At 32.6% G+C, this 15,013-nt stretch overlaps 1 long non-coding RNA gene across 1 annotated transcript; it reads left to right on the plus strand.

Moving 5' to 3' along the window:
- The first annotated feature begins 7,537 nt into the window (after positions 1–7,537).
- Positions 7,538–8,215, plus strand: LOC140919896 (uncharacterized). Its single transcript, XR_012162522.1, has 2 exons — positions 7,538–7,696; positions 7,863–8,215. It is a non-coding gene; the product is annotated as an uncharacterized lncRNA (long non-coding RNA).
- The last annotated feature ends 6,798 nt before the right edge of the window (positions 8,216–15,013 follow it).

Consider the following 15,013-nt stretch of genomic DNA (forward strand, 5'->3'; position numbering starts at 1 on the left):
TAAAATTTGATTCCAAGATAAATAAAATTTAATTAAAAATTATTCAAGTTATGACCTTTAATATTAACTAGTGAATAATTAATTATACTAATAAATGTTGTATATAAAAAAGTTTGTTTAGGTGATGATGTCATTGGGATAAGTTAACACCAGCTCAGCAAATTTTTCTCGCTTCAATTAATATATAACGAATAGTCGAAGACATAAGAGAAAGTTAGAAAGAACTAAGACTTAACCTAAAACATCAAATACATGCACCAACCTGTTGCTTAAATATAAAATTTTATTATAAACAACAACATTGATTAAAGTCAAATGTGCTATTATCAAATTGCATGACACACAATTAGCAATGTCTATTGCAGAAAACATTATCAAATTGCATGACTCACAATTAAAAAAAAAAAAAACATGGAAAGATTAAATTAGACTAATGTAATATTTTACTGTTCAGTAATGTTTTAATTTATATAAAAATTTATATCATATAAATTTCTTATATAGAATTTTACAAAAAATTAAAATTATTTGATATGTTCTTGAAATACATCAACATTAATGTCTTTTATATTTTTATTAAATGTCTTTAATTTTGAATTTCAATCATCGATCAAATAATTTTATATATGTGCAAAATTTTATATAATTAATTTATATGATATAAAATTTTAATTTAATCATGTATTTTGTAAAATTAATTTCTATCTGTTATAACGTAAGTGAACCATATAATATTAGTGTAGTATTACATTAGAGTAATTTTATCACTTTTAAAAAATAAAATCAGTTATTATTCTACATTTTCTCAGACAATAACGGAATATACATGTTGAGTAAATAAAAAAAACGGAGTATACATGTGTCATTAATCAATTGCACAACTTCTCAATTATTAATTAGAACTATTCGAAGTACTTCAAAGTTAAATCCTAGCATCTGATCACGTGAAGGCCATAGCTTGTGAGTATTTTTTTTTTTTTTGGGAGCAAACCATCGTATATGGTTGAAATCCTCTTTATTAATTATCAAAATAAATAGAGATTTTTTTTTTCTTTCTTTTACATACGGGGGCCAAAGGCCCAAAAAAGTGCAAAATAGAAAACTAAACACCTTGAGACATCAAAGCCTAAGAAATATCATTGACAAAGAGGATTTTAATTTCAATAGAAGGGTCCTCCCTAAATATAAGATTTGAAGAATCTAAAGTAAGGCTAAAGTTTGTCAGCCAGTCAGCAGTACAATTTCCTTTACGTCAAATATGGATAATTTAAGTATGTAAATCCCTTCGAAGTAAGTGTTGATTTCGCTAAATTAAGGAGTGAATGTGTCCATTGATAATGCAATCATGAGTAACCATGTTAATGAAAATCTTCCGGACTTTTTGTTGTTTTTAGTTTCAAAAATCTGTTTCAAAATAATTTTTTGCCAATGAAGATATTACTAGGTTGAGCCGCAGACTAGATTGCTTTCTTTAAGACATTTTGTGGTTATACCTAAAATGTGCAAGGTCGACTATCAACCCCGAAGTCCGCACGATAAAACAACTTAGACAAACTGTATCAAAGTTCTATTGCACCGTAGAAAACTGTTCAAGAATTACACCATAAATATGGCTATAATGGCCACTCTAAAAATATGGTACTTAAAAGGAAAATGTTATTAGGACCACTCAGAACTCCAAGGCACTACAATACAAAAAACTGCTCTAAAAGGACAATGGTATTATGACCACTCAAAATCGAAGAGACAGAAAGAAAGGGGATAAGTGACTTAAAGTGCATCAAGCAAAAGAAGGAGTAGAAAGAAAGTTGGGAATTGAATCCAACTTTGATGTACTTTTTACAAGATTTTAACACTCTTTATATAGTGATGGATGCATTCCCACATATGCAAACTATCGAATGTGAGACTCCAATATTTATAAAGTTGAAAACTACTCAATATATGAGAGCTTTCCAATGTGGGACTTCAAAAAAAAAATTAGATTCACATACTAACACACTCTCTATATTTCAATAATCCCCTACTTGAGTTTAAAAAATATTTATGAAGTAGCATCAAACACTTATATAAGATTGTGCATAAGCAGAAATGTCTTCCAACTTGAACCTTTGCATAATAAGTAAGATTCATATTCAATAAGAGTGACTCGTAATCTTGAAATCTATCTCTAACATCAAACCCACACAATCTTTTCATAGAGTGTATTCTTAAAAGCATGTGCGTTAATGACTCTTCACGTCTATCCTAGTATAGTGAACGCTCTAGGAATTATGTCTCAAAATTTCATAAGAAACAACCTCACTCTCACATTCATATAAATAAGTCTATCAAGAGTACTCTTGTAGCTAGGTACTCCACTCCACATGGAGTATAAATTTCATTAAGAGTTTCTATTATCTCATACTATCATCGCTTCAAGAGTCTTGCTTCTCTAATTTATAATAGTATGCTCATCTCATATCACTACATGACTTATTATTATCCATTGAACCTAATTATTGGGATCTCTAGTATTTTAGGTCGGGTTACCATCATGAGTGACTCGTTGATCTATATGCAATAGCTATATTCTTTTAGATGTATTTAGGACTTTCTCTCTAGCTAATCCTTTCGTCAAAGGATCTGCCAAATTTTCATCAATGCGTACATGATCCACTATAACAACTCATTTAGAAAGTAACTCTCTAACTGTGTTGTACTTATAACATATTTGTCGTCTCTTACTGTTGTAATAACAATTCTCAATCTTTGTAATAACCGTGATACTATCATAATAGATCAATACAGTTGACATAGGTTTTTCCATAAAGGGATCTCAACTAGCAAACATCTCAACCAAGTCGCTTCTTCACTAGTGGTTGCTAGTGCTATCATTTCAAACTCTATAGTGGACTAAGCCATTGTCATTTGTTTCTTTGATTTCCAAGATACAACACCACCAACTATACTAAAAATATAGACACTGATTGTTTTGGAGTCATCTGATAAAGTTTTCCAATCAACATCACTATATCATTCAAGGACGACAGGAAATCTTTGATAATGTAATCTGAGACTCACAGTCCTTTTACTATTATAATATTTTATATGGTATATTTACTTTGTACTTTAAATTGAATTACGCTATGCTTTTTTCCCTTCCTTACAAATAATAAAAACAATAATAATATTTAAAATGATAATAACAATTTAATAATTGAATTAGAGGGAAAGTTTTCACTGCGTGGAATTTCAAGACCTAAGATTTTCTTCCTTGCTATGTTAGGGTTTGCATGATCACCATGGATAATCATATCATCTATAAGTGGCCTTGTTTTGGTTCTCACCCTCTTACTATTAACCATCATGTCCATAATCTCCCTCCTCACTATCAAATGATTTCCTTAGCAATGTTGGTTTCAAAAAAATAACATTGTTAAAGGTATGTCCAATCTCAAATACAAATCAAAGGTTCTTCGTGAGGATTTCAAAAAAGGGAAACAAACTAAAAACTCATTTTCTTCTAAAAACATTGTTTCCACAACAAGACCTCTTGAGCTTTTACATATAGAACTTTATGGTCTAATCAAAATTGTCTCTGTTAGTGGTAAGAAGTATGAACTTGTCATTGTTGAGGATTATACCAGATGAACATGGGTTAAATTCCTTAGACACAAGGATGAGTTACATAAGGTCTTCACTTCCTTCTATAAACAAATGTAGAATGAGATATGTCTTTCAATGACAACAACTCATAGTGATCATGGTGGTGACTTTGAAAACAATCTTTTTGAAAGCTTAGGTGAAAGGAACAAACTTTTATACAACTATTCCTCTATCAGAACACCTGAGCAAAATGGTGTTGTAGAAAGAAAAATTGATATCTTCAAAAAATGGCATGCACTATGATAAATGAGATGAATGTTGCAAAACACTTCCTGACAGAAGCAATGAATACTGCATGTTATATTCAGAACAAAGTCTTTATCTGACCTATTCTAAATAAGACTCCTTATGAACTGTGAACATGAATAAAATACAACATTTCTTATTTTCATCAGCTTAGGAGTATACTATATTCTAAACACCAAAGAGTTAAAATTTGCAAGTTAAATATATATGCTCTACTTCATTCAATTGATATACTGTGCAATTTGTGTACGTTTGTTTTAGTAATAATTTGATAGAAAATTATTCACTTTTTTTGTTTGATGACAAAAGGGGGATAATTTATTTTGAGATACATTTTAAAAACAAACCCTTGAATACTTTAATTTAAGACTTTCAAAAGGGGATATTTTTTTTTTGACAAAGTCAGAATATTAGTATGCATTCTTATCTTTGAATATGCTTTAACTTAGGGGGAGCTTTATGAATTATGCTTTATTTTTATTAAATTATTCACAAAATAGATTTTTTTTTCATCAAAAAGGGGGATGATTGTTAAAATCAAGATGGTTTGAAGAACAATTCTTTATTTTATTTTTTTTTACGATAACAAAAGGTATTTGGTGGGAACAATTTAATGCATTAATGTTGTAATTAAGTGTATAGTTCCAAAATCAATTGTTTGTGTAGGATATTATGTTATATCATCTGATTATCATATTAATATAAAGGAGTACCAAGAGTCCACTTCTATGCTCTACATTTCTAAGTCTGGTGATACACACCTCTTTTATTACAAGCAATGGTCTACTATGGTTTCCTCGAAAGATGTAAACAAGTGTCTGACTCAGCTGTCTCTACAGTTCAACCAAGACTCTAACTCAATTTCCCCTAGAGATATAAGTCAACCTCTAACTCAGTTACCTCTGGAGATACATCACACATCTAATTCATTTGCCTATAAAGAAAGTCACCACTTCTGGAGAAAGTCAATACTTAGTCAACTTTCATGAAGAAGTCAATGCTTTTGATAAAGTCAATTGCTCTGAAGAAGTCATCATTCTTATGAGTGCTAATTATGTGAGAATAATTAATCATTTGAGAAGACAAGATATGTGCATCCTCACGTGATCATCCAGAATCTACATGCTCCAATGGTTTGTAAGATAATGCTCTGATTATCCGATCCTCTGATCATGTACCCTCTAATTTTTTTTAATTCGAGTTATGAGGAGTGATTTCAGGGATTCAGCTGGGAGCTCAACGAATAAATGTATCACCAACGGTTCAATTGTGGAAGCCCATGAAGATACAAGCTTGATCTATTTCTGAAAGAAAGCACACAAGCCTTGCCTTAAGGACACATACCTTACCGTGAAGAGTTCAATAAAATGACACGTTTCCTTACTTGCGATAGTAGAACAATACATCACAATAAAACACAACATAACAAGTACTACAACTTTATGCCATCATTCAAAATTTATCTAAGTGCCGAAAAAGAAAAATATTAAAGTAATACATTGTAATCAAACTCTTGAGAGAGATTTAGAGAAAAACCTAACCTCATTAATTTGTTACCTAGCCTAGTAGTGATTGTTTTTTTTCAACGGTTTCTAGCTGCAAATTGGAAGTTGAGAAGACTTAATTTGTTAAGGTTAAGTGTGGTAATTCGATTTGCATTATTTTAGAAAATCATTTTAGGTGAAGAGGCTACACGTAGCTACTGGTTTAATGGCGAACTAATATAAATTTCTGTGTGAATTACTAATTTCTTTTGTTTATTCAATTTTGAGCTTTTCAACTACCAAGTTTATCAAAAAGATATTTTTAAAAACATTAAAACACAATTCAAACCATCCTTTCTTGTGTTTTTACAACCTTTAAATTATTTTAATGTAAAACTTAATTCTAATATTAAATCCACCAAGGAATTATAAGTTACTTTGAATTGAAGGTTCTGTAACTAACGAATTAGGGCAAGAATAATAAAGATAATTCATTAATATCAATAAAGGATTTAGTAACTAGGATAAAATTACAAGTTGAGATTAGATTCAAAGTGAAATTCATCTATGATATTTATCTTATTAGAAAAGTTGAATATTATTAATTATGTTTGTTTTAAAATTATTCAATCAATTGAGAAATATTTTGTTCAATTTTAATAATTAATTGTAATTCAATAGTATAATACAATATTTGATTTCGAAACTCGGTATTACCGTTTTCATATTACTTGTAATGATTTAGTAAAATTGCTTTAACTATATTAACATCAAAACACTTATATATACATACACAGGGTATCTACATATCAAAAGAAATCCATGTGGTACACTTAAGACCAAGACCAAGTAGTCAAAAAAACATTTTACAAAAGATTCAAGTTAGAAGACTCTAAAAGACACCATCGCTATCCAAACTAAACCAACATCCTCACAACTCAATATTGATATCTCCAAAATCAGCTATAGACAATATCAGTTGCGAGGCCTTCCTTGTCATAACCTAAACATATTGAACAAGCCCGAGGAAAATTGATATATGGGATAGAAGATTCTTATTTAGATATAAAAATTGGAAGATATAGCAAAACTAAATATTATTATGCCAAACACCTCAATGGCATCTCAAACCACAAGTACGACCTTGTCATTTATCAATTTCACTTATTTTATCAACATAGAACCGTAGTCGAGGGCCACACTCTTAAGCACATTATATCCGTTGATCTTATACCATAAAATTTCCCTCAATGCATCAATAATATTATTTATATAATACACTTAAAATCCTTATATTCATGTTCTCTTTTATTCTAACCTTAAACTCATGATATACAAACATCCTCCAAACAACAAATCATAGAAATGATAAACATATTAAGCATTCCATACACACACACACACATATCATCGGGGTTGTATCCGAATACAAAATGATGTCAAAGAGTGAAAAATTAGTCTCTTAGAGCATGAATAAAGTCTCGTTGTACATGTCATGATTTTATTCATGGCTTTCATGAATCGACTCATGGCTAGTTTTTTTCTTCAGGTTTCTGCCATTTTTTCTAGTTTCCTTCCCCATTTAACATGTCTTTGTGTCTACTTTATATGTATTAACATTAGAATTGGCATTTCATATCCTAACACATGACACATGGTATGCTTGAGTGTCCATTTATTAAGGTATTGATATTTATGTGTTCTCTATGATATGCATTTATGTGCAGTGTGTGTAGTAGTGTTTGAGGAGTCACTACGCCAAAAATGACATTTAACAGCGCCCATTTTACAGCGCTTGCTAAACACAAGCGCTGTTGTAATTATATTTTAAAAATAACGGAACCTATTACAGCGCTTTTGATTCAAAGCGCTGTAAAACAAGCGTTGTAGTAGGTCATATAACGTTTGCGCATCACATTATAAGGCTTTTACAGCGCTTGTCAAAAAAGCGCTGTAAAAGGAAGCGCTTTCGCGTATCAGTTACAGTGCTTTTTTCACAAGCGCTGTAAAACACATGCGCTTTCATTGAATTTAACTACCTATTACAGCGCTTTTTTCACAAGCGCTGTAAAACACATGCGTTTTCATTGAATTTAACTACCTATTCAGCGCTTTTTTCACAAGCGCTGTAAAATACATGCGCTTTCATTGAATTTAACTACCTATTACAGCGCTTTTTTCACAAGCGCTGTAAAATACATCTTTAAAATAATTATATACGTTGGAAACCCTCATATCCTCTACATCTTTCAAATAATTATATACGTTGGGAACCCTAATATCCTCTACGTACTGTGCGGCCATCTACGTTGTCTAAGGTATTTTTTACACATGATCTGTTATGTTTTGAAATTGTCAAAAATTGTCAAAAACTCATACCACATGATCTGTTCTGTTTTGAAATTGTTAGTTGATATTGGTTTCTTTTTGAAACTTGTTGATATGTTTTGAAAGCTTATTATTTTTGTTACTGCATTTATATAGGTGGTATAATATGGATAGGAAATGGATTTCAGCCAATCGATTGTCAAAAGAGTATGAAATTGGAGTGAAGGAGTTTGTTGAGTTTGCAGTGAAGAATGCAAAAGATCCAAATAGAGTAGTTTGTCCTTGTTTAAAATGTTGTTTTGGAAAACGTGTTAGAGAAGATGAATTAGAAGGACATCTAGTATGTAATGGAATTGATCAAAGCTACACATGTTGGATAAGACATGGTGAGAAAAAAAAAAAGGAAACATTAATTTTGAGAATAGTTCGACATATGCTTCAACTGACTTCGATACAGATACATATGAGCCGGACCGAGTTGATGAGATTGCAAAAGCAGTTGAAGAAGATCTTCGAGATTGTCCTAAAATGTTTGAAAGTTTGTTGAGTGATGCAGAGAAAGAATTATATAATGGTTGTACTAAATTCACAAGACTGTCAGCGATATTAAAGTTGTACAACTTAAAAGCGAGTAATGGATGGTCTGATAAAAGCTTTACAGAATTATTAACACTCATAAAAGATATGTTGCCAGATGATAATGAACTTCCCAGTCGAACCTACGAGGCTAAACGGATTTTGTGTTCTATTGGAATGAGTTACGAAAGGATTCATGCGTGTCCTAACGATTGCATTTTATTTCGAAACGAATATGAACTACTTAAGGCGTGTCCGAAATGCAATGTCTCTCGATATAAGAAGAAAGAATCTACTCCAGCAAAAGTCGTGTGGTATTTTCCTATAATACCAAGATTTAGGCGCATGTATCGCAGTGAAGAAGATTCAAAACACTTGACATGGCATGCAGATGAAAGAATTAGAGATGGAATGTTTCGACACCCTGCAGATTCCCCACAATGGGCAAAAATTGATCACGAGTATCCTGAATTCGGGATAGAGTCAAGAAATCTAAGACTTGCACTTTCTACTGATGGAATGAATCCACATGGTCTTCAAAGCATCTCACATAGCACGTGGCCTGTGATTTTGGTAATATATAACCTACCTCCATGGTTATGTATGAAGCGTAAGTTTATGATGTTGTCTCTGTTAATTTCTGGACCCAAACAACCGGGGAATGATATCGACGTATACTTGACTCCTCTAATCGAAAATTTAAAAAGTATGTGGGAGACAGGTGTGGAAGTTTATGATGGGTATAAGAAAGAATGTTTCAATTTGAGGGCTATGTTGTTCGGCACAATTAATGATTTTCCAGCATATGGTAATTTATCAGGATATAGCATTAAAGGTCAGTGTGCATGTCCTATATGTGAAGAGAGTACAAATTGGATGCGGTTGAAACATTGTAAGAAGAATGTGTTTCTTGGACATCGTAGATTTTTACCTTATAGTCATCAGTATCGTGGGTGGAGAAATGCATTCAATGGAAAATCAGAGGAAGGTAAAGCTCCTTTAGCACCGACTGGATATCAAATACTTGAAAAAGTACAAGGTTTGACCAATAAATTTGGCAAACCTTTTGCGGGAGAGCTGGTGAAAACTGGGTGGAAGAAAAAGTCAATTTTCTTTGAATTGCCATATTGGAAGTCATTGTATGTAAGACATTTCCTCGATGTGATGCATATTGAGAAAAATGTATTTGAAAGTGTTATTGGTACGTTACTCAATGTTCCAGGAAAGTCTAAAGATGGCGTCAATGCAAGATTGGACTTGGTCGATATGGGAATAAGAAATGAACTGGCTCCAGTAAAGAAAGGAAATCGCACATATCTACCTCCAGCCGCTCATACTCTATCTAGAAAGGAAAAAATTGTTTTATGTAAATTTCTACACGAAGTTAAAGTTCCAGAAGGATACTCTTCGAACATTAAAAATTTGGTTTGTATGAAAGACCTCAAGTTAAAAGGTTTGAAGACCCATGATTGTCATATTATAATGGAGCATTTGCTACCAATAGGTATACGTTCCATTTTACCTGAAAAAGTTCGACTAGCCTTAACTAGATTATGTTTCTTCTTCAGGGAAATTTGTAGTAAAGTGATCGACCCTCAGAAATTACCGACATTGCAGAGGGAAATTGTTGTTACTTTGTGTGAGCTTGAAATGTATTTCCCACCATCGTTTTTTGATATAATGGTTCACCTTACTGTTCATCTGGTTAAGGAGACACAACTTTGTGGGCCAGCTTATATGAGATGGATGTATCCGATAGAACGATATATGAAAATATTAAAAGGGTACGTAAAAAGTAGAAGTCGACCAGAAGGTTGTATTGCTGAACGATACATTGTTGAAGAGGCTGCTGAATTTTGTACTGAATATCTGTCCAATGTTGAATCCATAGGGCTTCCCATGTCTCGTCATTCGGGAAGACTATCAGGAGAAGGGATAACTGGAAGGAGACTACTGACTATATCAAGGACAGAATGGGAGCAGGCACAATTGTATGTTCTGCACAATGATGATGAGGTTCAACCGTATGTTACAATACACATTGATCAGTTATCTCGTTTGAACATGAATAGGAATCAAAATTGGATAACTCGAGAGCACAATCGAAGTTTTGTAACATGGTTAAAAAATCACATAATGTCAAAATTTGATATAGACCCCGGATCAATTTCAAATAGATTGAGGTGGCTAGCAAATGGTCCGAGCTTACATGTCTTTTCTTACACTGGTTATGTTATTAACGGCTACACATTTTATACCAAAGAACAAGATGATCAGACCACTATGCAAAATAGTGGAGTCACTCTCGTAGCTGAAGCGATGCATGTCTCAAGTGCAAAAGACAAAAACCCAATATATGCAAATCTATCATATTTTGGGGTTATCGAGCGCATATGGGAGTTAGACTACACAATGTTTCGTGTTCCCATATTTGGTTGCAAGTGGGTCGATAATAATAATGGCGTTCGGATTGATGAGTCAGGATTCTTGCTTGTCGATTTTAATAGGGTGGGATACAAAGACGAGCCTTTTATTTTAGCGTCGCAAGCTCAACAAGTGTTTTATGTCACTGATCCTTCTAATGATAAATGGTCTGTTGTCCTATCGACCAATAAAATAAGTGATGATAACAATAATGATGAAGATGTTGGTAATGATCTTTTATTTGCAACATCACAACAACCACATGAAATTGATTCAACTGATGATGGTTTATATCTTAGAGATGATCATGATGAGGGAATTTGGATTAATCCATCGTTTCGTATTGTAAATGGACAAACAAATGTGAATGTCACCAGGAAAAGAAGAAGGGCATCTTAATGTATATATATGTTTAATTGTTTTATATAAGCTATGCATGTAATCTGAACTGTGTTATTGTAAATATGCATGTAATCTGAATTGAGTGTTTTATACTAAGTTCTGATTAATTTATTTTCTGATTAATTTATTTTCTGCTTATATTTAGCTTGATTTGAGTGTTTTATACCAAGTTCATGTAACAATGAGTGTTTTATATTTAGCTTGATTTACATGAACTGAACTGAATATAAATTAGTAATTTACATGAACTGAACTGAACTGAATAGAGAGATTCTCTTTTGCTCAGTGCATATATATATATAGATTCTTCAGAATACTCATTTCTAATAATTCATCATCTCCTAAAGTATTGTGATAAAGACAATGATAACAATATTTTTAATCCAATAAACAATGATAAAAATGTTTTTAATGTCATCCCAACCCAAATAAACCAAACACAAAAATAAAATAAAGAGACATTTTACAGCGCTTATCTTAAAAAGCGCTGTAAAAGATCCTTTTAAAAATAAAATAATGAGTGTTTTATACCTTTTACAGCGCTTTTCACACAAAGCGCTGTAAACGACTCTTTTGAAAGTGAGTAAAAAAGACATTTTACAGCGCTTATTTGACAAAGCGCTGTAAAAAAGCTTTAAAAATAATATTCATCAGACACCTAATTTCTTCAAACACCTTGTACGCATCATGGGAATCCAAAAAACATCAGACACAAACCCATTTCTTCAAACACCTTGTACGCATCATGGGAATCCAAAAAACATCAGACACAAACCCATTTCTTCAAACACCTTGTACGCATCATGGGAATCCCCAAAAACACCAGACACAAACCCATTTTTCGCAACATGGCAATGATCCTGAATACCAATTAAGTTTCGATTTAAGAAGGAAAGAGAATGTAAAGAGATAAAAAGGGTGTTGAGGTGGAGATTGAATTGTGAAAGAGTAAGCTTTGATGTTTGTGAAGAAGATGCATAAAAGGAGAAGAGTTTGGTGAAGAGGAAGGGATTTTTGTGGTGACCAGTTACTACTATGTGGGTTTTGCATGCATGTTGAGCTTGTTTAAAAAATAACATAACATAACAAAACACAAAAACAATAAGGCCTTTTACAGCGCTTATTTGGAAAAAGCGCTGTAAAAGAGCCTTTTAAAATTAACATAAAGAGACATTTTAGAGCGCTTATGTGGAAAAGCGCTGTAAAAGGCTTTAAAAAACATTCATATAACATAATAACACACGGAGGTCTTTTACAGCGCTTATTTGGGAAAAGCGCTGTAAAAGAGCCTCTTAAAATTAACATAAAGAGACATTTTAGAGCGCTTATGTGTAAAAGCGCTGTAAAAGGCATTCAAATAACATAATAACACACGGAGGTCTTTTACAGCGCTTATTTGAAAAAAGCGCTGTAAAAGAGCCTTTTAAAAATTTAACTAAAGAAGCCTTTTAGAGCGCTTATGTGTGAAAGCGCTGTAAAAGGCATTCATATAACATAATAACACACGGAGGTCTTTTACAGCGCTTATTTGAAAAAAGCGCTGTAAAAGAGCCTTTTAAAAATTTAACTAAAGAAGCCTTTTAGAGCGCTTATGTGTGAAAGCGCTGTAAAAGGCATTCATATAACATAATAACACACGGAGGTCTTTTACAGCGCTTATTTGAAAAAAGCGCTGTAAAAGGCATTCAAATAACATAATAACACACGGAGGTCTTTTACAGCGCTTATTTGAAAAAAGCGCTGTAAAAGGCATTCAAATAACATAATAACACACGGAGGTCTTTTACAGCGCTTATTTGAAAAAAGCGCTGTAAAAGAGCCTTTTAAAAATTTAACTAAAGAAGCCTTTTAGAGCGCTTTACAAAATAAGCGCTGTAAAAGGCTTATAAAAAGCGCTGTAAAAGTGTTACGTATATATAACAGTTACCTCTTCAGTTTCCTCTTCATTACGTAACCTTCATCTCAACCTTCATTTCTTCTCTTCTTTTGCAAACCCTATCATCCCGTCCTTTACGAACCTTATTTCCACGATCATCTCCTTCATTTCGAACCTTATTTCCATCCAAGATCATCTCTCCCATTTCACACAATATATTTTCATTGAAATACGTAACCCTCATTACGTATTTCTTCAAACCGTATTTCTGTGAACCATATTTCTGTGAACTTTCTGCAAACCCTCTTTTCTTTGCATTTCGTCTTTCTTCGAACCATCATTATTCAGGTATTGATGTTATTAAATTTTTGTAATCATTAGAATGCATGTTGAGCTTTTTTAAGATATACTGATACATGTTGAGTTTGTTTATAATAATGCATGATCCATGTTGAGCTTGTTGATGTTATACTAAAGTGCATGTTGAACTTGTTGTAGTTAAATGGATACAAACAAAGATTTAGAAGTTCAAAATGAAGAAGTTGGCACCTCTAAGACTTACGAAAAAGAAGTCAAACGTGGTGCAACTATCATGCAAAGGGTGATTAAAGCACGGAGCAGTGGCATTAAATTTGAGGTATACTATATATACTCTGTTTGCTGTGTGTTTTTTTATCTTTTTTTAGGGTTTAGGGCATGTACTTACTATATGAGTTTATTAGGTTGGCTGGAACGAGAGTGGTCAGCCAGTTGACCCCAACAGCTCCATGTTTGTAAGCTACATTGGGGCTGTTGTTCGTCAAAATGTCCCAATAACAATAGACAACTGGAGAGATAAGGCGTTGAAGGATGCCAAAGATATCATCTGGAATGACATTCAAGTAAATATTTTGATCTACTCTTTTGTCATTTATAATTTTTTTTCTGTAAAATACATTACTTATAATTGTTTTCATTGCAGACCACTTTTGTTCTTGATGAGGAACGAAAGTCATATGTTTTGAGAGTTGCTGGGAAAATCCATCGTGGATTTAGATCCCATCTCTCAAATTTCTATCTAAAAGATAGAGAAGGAAACACAAATGCTGAACCTCCAAAGATATATCAACATTATATATCAAAGGATGAATGGAGTGCATTTGTTTCCAAACGTTCTGACCCGGCGTTTGTCGTAAGTGATTAATTTATTAGCATTTGTGTTTTATTATTCATATTCGTAGCGTATTTTAAATTTTTACACAATTGCTATTTTTTTTTTATATAGAATATTAGTAAGGCAAATCGCGAACGGGCAAGCAACCCAAAACACCCATACAAGAAATCACGTATGGGATATGCACGCCTTGAACAAAAAATTGTAAGTAATTAAACATCACTTGTAATTTGTATTATAAACTATAGTGTGTAACTAATTTGTATTATTTTGTTTATGATTTTAACGAATAGAGAAAAGACACCCAAGCCGATCAACCCTTGGGTCGTCATATCTTATGGAAGGAAGCGCGTGTTAACAAAGAAGGAGTGGTTGATAATGAAAATGTCAAGAAAGTTGTAGAACTTTGTGTAAGTATATTATCACTTTAATATTTTTTAATATTGTATTTTAAAAATGCTATTGAACTTATCTTTTTAATGTTACATGTATTTTAGGAAACTATTGAACAAAGTTCTGAAACTCAAGAGGGCAACAAGGATACGTGCAGGGACATTCTTGGGAAAGTGTTTAATGTCCCTGAGTATTCCGGTCGAGTGAGGGGGAAAGGATTTGGCGTAACTCCCAAAAGCTTTTTTCCTCAAGAGAAGCGCCAAAAACCTTCCAACGAGGAAGTATTAGAGAAGCTCAGAATCTTATCGGAGCAAGTGGCACTCTTGGTGAATACGAATAAAGACAAGCAACTTCCGGTTCAGCTCCAACCTGAAATACAAATGGAGAGTGAAACCGGGAGTTGCAACGTCGGTTTGAAGAGTATTCCCGAGGTAATTAATTACTTACTACTTACTTGCTTATGTAATTACTTATGTATTAAAC

This window comes from Cicer arietinum, chromosome 4 (assembly GCF_000331145.2).
Source record: "Cicer arietinum cultivar CDC Frontier isolate Library 1 chromosome 4, Cicar.CDCFrontier_v2.0, whole genome shotgun sequence".
Lineage (NCBI taxonomy): Eukaryota > Viridiplantae > Streptophyta > Magnoliopsida > Fabales > Fabaceae > Cicer > Cicer arietinum.